Source organism: Lagenorhynchus albirostris, chromosome 19 (assembly GCF_949774975.1).
Source record: "Lagenorhynchus albirostris chromosome 19, mLagAlb1.1, whole genome shotgun sequence".
In the NCBI taxonomy this organism is placed as follows: Eukaryota; Metazoa; Chordata; class Mammalia; order Artiodactyla; family Delphinidae; genus Lagenorhynchus; species Lagenorhynchus albirostris.
The window spans coordinates 16,313,324-16,321,230 of NC_083113.1; the positions used below are offsets into that span (position 1 = coordinate 16,313,324).

Consider the following 7,907-nt stretch of genomic DNA (forward strand, 5'->3'; position numbering starts at 1 on the left):
ATGTTTGCAAATCATATTACTGATAAGAGGTTAATATCCAAAACATACAAAGAACTCATACAACTCAATAGCAAAAAAAACAAACAATTCGATTTTAAAAATGGGCAGAGGGTTTGAATAGACATTTTTCCAAGGAAAACATAGATTTCCACCAGATACATGAAAAGGTGCTCAACATCATTAATCATCAGGGAAATGCAAATCAAAACCACAATGAAGGGCTTCTCTGGTGGCGCAGTGGTTGAGAGTCTGCCTGCCGTTGCAGGGGACACGGGTTCGTGCCTCGGCCCGGGAGGATCCCATGTGCTGCAGAGCGGCTGGGCCCGTGAGCCATGGCCGCTGGGCCTGCGCGTCCGGAGCCTGTGCTCCGCGACGGGAGAGGCCACAACAGTGAGAGGCCCGCGTACCGCAAAAAAAAAAAAAAAAAAAAAACCCACAATGGAACATCACCTCAACTGTTAGAATTGCTATCATCAAAAAGACAGATAACAAATGCTGGTGAGGATGTGGAGAAAAAGAAATCCTTGTGCACTGTTTGTGGGAATGTAAATTGGTACAGCCACTACAGAAAACAGAATGGAGATTCCTTAAAAAAATTAAAAACAGAAATACCATATGATCCTGCAATTCCACTTCTGGGTATTTATCTTAAGGAAACTAAAACACTAACTCAGAAAGACTTATGTACCCCCCATGCTCATGCAGCATTATTTACAATAGCAGGCATGGAAACAACCTAAGTGTCCACAGATGGATGAATGGGTAAAGAAAATGTCACACACACACACACACACACACACACACACACACACGGAATATTATTCAGCCACTAAAAAAAGAATGAAATCTTGTCGTTTGTGACAACATGGATGAACCCTGAAGGCATTATGCTAAGTGAAATAAGTAAGAGCAAGACAAATACTGTATGATATTACTTATATGTGGAATCGAAAAAACCAAAAACCAAAAGACAAACTCCTAGACACTGAAAACAGATAGATGGTTGCCAGAGATGGTGGGTAAGGAGTGGACAAAATGGGTGAAGGTGGTCAAAAGGTACAAACTTTTAGTTATAAAATAAATAAATCATGGGGATCAATGTACAGCACGATGACTATAGTTAATAATACTGTACTGTATATTTGAATGTTGCTAAGAGTGTATCTTAAAAGTTCTTATCACAAGGAAAAAAACAACTCATAATTATGTATAATGATGAATGTTAACTAGATTTATTGTGGTATTTTTGCAATATACACAAATATCGAATCATTATGTTATTCACTTGAAACTAATACAATGTTATATGTCAATTATATCTCCAAAAAAATAAAACAAAACAACAACAAAAAGCCCCACATACCTAGAGAGAAAAATTTTGGAAGAATGTACATTATGTTATTACAAGTGATTATTCTGGATGGTGGGACTATGAGTAATTATTGACTTTATACTTTCCAAGTTCCTTAAAAACTGAATAGTTTACAACAAACCTGCATTAATTCCATCATCAGAAATATATGAGAGGTATTTCTGCATAACAGATTTAACAGAGTTGGAGGCAAAGTTTTCCTTCTGTTTAATAACATTATGAATAAAAAGATCTTCAAAATGAGTGGGAACATGAAGGAAATTTGTGACTGAAATAAATTACTTCTACAAACTTATGAACATCATTTAGTTGTATCACACCAGTGCAGTAGGGTACATTCACTATTCACGTACTTGAATTAACAAAATTCAAGATGGTAGCATTTTCAGACTAAATAAGAAAATGTGTGTAAAGAAGGCAGAAATGTGTTTGGTACAGCGTACATGCTTATTACATATGGCTTAATTTTTAACTTCATTATTCAAAAACTAATATTTTAGATATATAAAATTGCTTACAAATGCAATCTTAGTAAAACAGATTCATATACAATACTGACAATTTGGAATGTTCTTTTTCCTATGTAAAAATACTGTATAATATTACATATTAATCATTTTTCTTTTTATGACTAACTCCATAGTTTCTCTTATCTGCATGGTATTATCATCACATTTACGTAATGTGATTAACTTAGTTTTTAAGATTATATACACTTATATAACCCCATGAAGTTACAGACATTCTGCAAACAAAACCAAACATACCAAAAAAAAAAAGTTAGGAACTATATAATAGAATAATTTTGAACATAATTTCAACAGATTTGTGGTCCTTTGTGAGCACCAAAATGGAATCAAATTGCCTTAGGTTAAGAATTTCTATTTTAGGACTTTTGCAATTCTGGCTGTTAAAAATTCCTTTTAAGTGCTCATCAAAATTAACTTTATATTTTCATTACTCTTCATTTATAGAAATTTATAAGGAATATTTAGAATCTTCACATAATAACAACTATTTTTTTTCTTGAGGACTTATTAAGTACAAGGTACTCATTAAGTGGTCTAGGGCTATGCTCAGATTAATGTATCCAATTCTCATAAAATCCATAAAGCACTGATGTGATTATTATGTACATTTTATAAAAATTATAAAACATAGACTAATAAATATTGACCTCATTGAAATATGACTAGTGTGAACAAAGAACTGAATTTTCAATTTAGTTTTAATTAAAATACAAAAGCAATATAAAATGTTTTTCAATTAAACACAATTTTATTGTTTTGGTGTGAATATATTTCACCTTAACCACTGAAAATTTAGCATCCAAATTGAGAAGTGCTATAACAATAAAATATGCACAAAATTTTGAAAACTTAGTATGAAGATATGAATGTAAAATACTTCAATTTATTTGTTATTATATGTTGAAATAATATTTTAGAGATATTGGTTCAAATAAGATGCATTATCAAAATTAATTTCAACTATTTCTTCCTACTTTTTAAAATGTGTTCAATAGAAATTGTAAAATTATCTAAGTGGCTTTCATTATATTTCCATTAGTATTGCTTTAGACTCAAATACCACTATACCACACTGCCTATCACAGTCTACACCAATATGTGGTCTGAAACAAAGTCTACTGCCAAATCTCAAACAAGACTTGGTTGTCACCACTCAAAACTCCCCATGGATTCTCTGGAAAAACTCCCTGCCCTTGTACACACATACCTCTCTTCACGAAACTCCAATCATATACCCACTCTTAAATATCAAAGTCAACTTTGTCACTTACTGATTGAAATCAAACCACTTCCTATCTTGCCTTGTTTGGAAACCAAAGGTATCTGCTATGTTATTCTACCTAACCTTAACAAAGCATATTCTAAAACAAGCCCTTAATTTATCCTCCATGAGTTGTATTTCTGTGCTATCCTTTGGAAAGAAGAGCATGTGCGGTAATTGAATGATTTACCCAATGGGTAAATTAACTGGAAGGGAAAAGGGTATTTGGAAAGGCACTGGAAGAGAAGGGGACCCATCTCTATGGCCCTGTTATTAACTGGGAAGGGAAGTCCTATGAACCAGGAAAATTGATAAGTCACAATTAGGTAGGGAAATTTAAAAGAAGGAAAGCAAATATTCTATGCTCTGTAAAACAAAAATGTATGATAACAAAAAGCAAACACGAACTGACCTTGTATGGGCCATTAAGTTAGTAGGAATGCTCTCCACTTCAGAACTTGCAGAGCTACAGGACCAAGAAGAAGGGACTTGTGAGACTCAGGACTGGCTAAGAGTCGTGGTGAACACACTGTCCACCATCAGACATGACCCATCACCCACCACAAATACAAGCGGATGGAAGTAAGAGTGAAACTAGAATGCTGACTTTTACCAGTATCAGAGAAAAAGGTAAGCATCACCTATGCCCAGAGCTGGAATCTAAGTTCACAGCAGTTTCTACAGGACACAGCTCAGGGAATGCTGTGGTTGTGAAAGGTGTAAATGGCCTCCATAATGCATCCAAGGGAGTTTAACCCACGAAGGGATTCTACACCTGTGCCCTCCTCCTAATGTCTTCCCAGAAGCCTGTCTTGAAGGCAAGTGCAGGCCTAAATGCTAATCCAAGGATTCAGTATGTACTTTTCTATTGGGAACTTTCATTATAGGAGTGAAATTCATGACTTTCACTCTGATGGCCATCCCTCTACAGCTAGACCCAACTGGCTACATGGTGTGAGGACAGAAGAGAATCCAGGGAAACACATTCCAAGAAGCGATGGAACCTACAATTGGACCTGGATGGGCAACACTCACTTCACCAATGCCCCCTCTGTGTAAAGTACGAGGCTGGGTACTGGGGACACGGTGTTAATAGCTTATACACACACACGTACAAAAAAAATTTACACACTCCTAGATGAAAAAAACAAAACTCCAAACTTCAACAAGCTCATTGAAAACAAAATTTTAAAACTCCACTTCGTGCACACTTATAGTCAGTCACAACAGAGATGTTACAGGATCACTCGGTCACTGTGTCAGTCAGACACCCTCGTCGCCACGTCCATGTTAACCATGATCACACAGTAGGCTCCGCCCCCGCTGACAGTCTCACCAACCCAATCAGATACCAGTAACGCCAACCCAGGGCCCCGTCACACGCACTCTAGCCCTCGCTCTCACGCACGCACAGGCGCGAACTAACACTCAACAAGGACGCCGTCACAAACAGTAGCACCCGCAACCATGGTCGTCCGCGGCTCACGCATACACAAGCTCCTGGCTCCACAAGCCCCATCCACGCTCTGCGAGCTTCAGGCCTCCTCACCGCCAGCCCCTCCCGCAGCTTAACCTGCGTCACCTCAACTCACCAGGTATAACCCAATAATGACCACGACACCGGAAGGTGAACCAAAGGTCGAAGGTCATTGGCGGCTCTGGGGCCTGTGGGGAACGTAGTCCAACACCGAAAAAGTCCAGACTTTCGAGCGGAGCGTGGAGCCCATCAGCTGCAGAGACACTCCCCTCCCCGCCCCGAGACTACCGGGAATTCCAGGGCGCAATGATCGTACGACTTTGGTGGAGGGGTTGCAGCTGGTTGTCCTTCCAGATGCCGAAGAGCCGGGTGATGGTTCTCTGAGAGCGAGGTGAGGTCGCGGAAGGAAGGAGAGCCCAAGCCGAGGAAGTAATCGCAAACCTGGGCCGGGGAGGGCAGAAAAGGGAACTGGAAGCCGGGTGCGGGCCGAGGAGGCAAACGGAAGAATCCTGGCTCGGGTAGGGCTGGCTGAGAATTGGAAGCTCCGGGCCTAGGAGGGAAGAGGGAGTTGGGAACCCGGCAGAGGAGGGCCGGGGCGGGAATCGTGAATCTCTCCCGAGGGAGGCCGGGCTAAGAAGGGCTGAAGCCGTGCGGAGGGACTTCGGGCAGGAGAGAGACCAGGCGAAAAGTTCACTCAGGCCTGTACGTGCGGGACCCCAGGTCCGTGATCGTGAACCAGAGGGTCAAGGGTTTTGTTGTTTTTGTCAGTTTTGGCCCTTGAGAAAGCCCCAACACCCATGGCACATAGCAGACGCGCAGTGAGTGTATGCACGCCCTTGGCGTGTTTAATATCGTCACCGCCAGGAAGTTCGCTGGTGTCCTTTTCCTTTAGTTTCATAGCAGAGACAGCCATGGTTCTGATACATGTCATCGTAGTTTAGCTTTGTCAGTTCTACAATTCCAATTGTCTCCTTTAGCTCATCCTAGTATTGTAAGATTTATTAATGTTGTTTAGTTCATTCCTTTTGTTTCTGGACAGCATTCCATTGTGCAAATGTGCCACAATTTGTGTTTCCATTTTTCTCTGTATGAACTTTTAGTGTATTTCCAGGTTTTATGTATTTTGATAACGCTGGCATGTTTCCATTTCTCCTGGGGAGATACCTAGTGGAAGAAAATGCTGATAATAGGTTAAGTTTCTATTTAACTTTCTAAGAAGCTGACAAACCTTGTAGGATGATTAGTTACGATTTCTGTTTGAGACTGTATGTGACTGTGAAGTAAGTGGTTTCTGAGTTTGATTTGGTATTCTTCTATGGAATTAGGAGATGGGCTCAGTGGAGTTAGGAATATCACGTAGAGTCCATGGAATTGTGGTTTTGTGAAGTGGGTGAGATTATAGGAAACAAGGTGTCTGTACCAACTCTTATCATGATTTTGTGTGTTCATTATAATGTGACTGTGAAAGTGGATCACTACATAAGTGATATTAATGAATGACTGCGAAACTGTGTGTGTCTAGTTAGGTATGTTTCATTTTGGTTCTGCTTGCAGAATTATGACTGTTTCTAATCAAGTAAAATAGCAGTATAAGATTATCCAAAGGAAATGAAAACAGGATATTAAAGAGATACCTGACTCCTTCCTATCTTCACTGCAGCAATATTCACAATAGCCAAGACATGGAAATAGCCTAAGTGTCCACTGACAGATGAATGGATAAAGAATATGTGTGTGTGTTTACACCCATGCACTCACACACACACTCATTCACACACATACACACACACACACAGGAGTATTATTTGGCCTTAAAGAAGGAAATCCCGCCATTTGTGACAACATGGAAGGACACTGAGGGCATTATGCTAAGTGAAATAAGTCAGACAGAGAAAGGCAAATACTATTTTCTCACTGTATGTGGAATCTAAAAAAACCCAAACTCACTGAAATACAGAGTAGAATAATAGTGGTTGCCTGAGGATGGGAGAAAGGGAGAGATGTTGGTCAAAGGTTATAAGATGAATAAGTTCTGGGGATCTAATGTACAGCATGGTGACTATTATTAATAATACTCTGTATTATATACTTGGAAGTTGTTAAGTGATTAGATCTTAAATGTTATCACCACACAAAAAAAAGCATAATTATATGAGGTAACTAACCTTATCGTGGTGATCTTTTCCCAATATATACATGTATCAAATCATCACATTGTACACCTTGAATTTAAGTATGTTACTTTAAAAAAAAAAAGAATTGGAAAGTAGGAGGTAAAATCAATTTCTAGATGACTGGATTGTATACTTGGAACACCATCTGAACTAATTCTAATATGTTGAAAGTACTAGGGTTCAATAAGTAGTTCACAAGAAAATACTTTTTTTACCTCTATGTACTACTTTTAACAGATTTGAGTGAGGTTTTTTTCCCCTGTTCCTGGATGAAATTACGGGTAATTTAATAACTTTTTCAGTCGCTCTAAGCTAAGGAAAAGTATCTGAAATACTTCGAATCACAAGGTCAGTCTCATAGCAATTAAATTAGTCATTTTCTAATAAAAATGTTTACTGTAAAAATCAATATTTAAACTTCATTTAAAGGAAAAATTTCTTCCATCTGACTGAAACCTGCAGTGTGGAAAAGTATATAATCGGTTTCTTCTCTATTTCCCTAACCTGTATTACTGAATAGTTAATATTTAGCATATTGAATATTAATATTTCATAGTAACTGTTTACTATGTAAGTAGGCAGATTTAATCAAGTTGTTGTGGAAACTCTAAGGTAAGTGCAGTTTCACATGGTTTCTTATGCCTCCCTTCTCTCTTCCTTGTTCATTTTTCTAAAAAAGAATCAAAAAGAGCAAAGGTCCTCTCTTGCAAATCTTAAAGCCATGGCTCCGATTAGATGATATTTCTTTTCTCCTTTCTGCAATAGTCTTTTTCCCCTAGCATATATGAGCAGTTTCCCATTTTGAAACTTCCTGAAGATAGGATTCCCTTTCATGAAACTGGTCCACATTTCCTTTTGTTCTCTCCAGATGAAACTGTACCTTATCCAACATCTTCTTCTAATTGCATGTTTCTAACTGTACCTTATCCAACATCTTCTACTAATTGCATGTTTCGCTCAGCATCTCCTTTCTCATGCCCACAAATGGAAATACATTCTCTTGAATTAAATAAGCATATATTCCTTGAATGAACCTTTCTTGTCTAGACAGTGATTTGATGTCTAAGTATTGAGTGCTTAGGAGAGCCCATAC

At 38.5% G+C, this 7,907-nt stretch overlaps 1 protein-coding gene across 1 annotated transcript in view; it reads left to right on the plus strand.

Annotated features, from left to right (window-relative positions):
- The first annotated feature begins 4,872 nt into the window (after positions 1-4,872).
- ZNF382 (zinc finger protein 382) overlaps positions 4,873-7,907 on the plus strand; it is a 53,118-nt gene continuing 50,083 nt past the window's right edge. The window contains exon 1 of the mRNA XM_060132360.1: positions 4,873-5,031. The gene's annotated coding sequence lies outside the window, so the exon portion shown is untranslated. The remainder of the gene's footprint in view (positions 5,032-7,907) is intronic.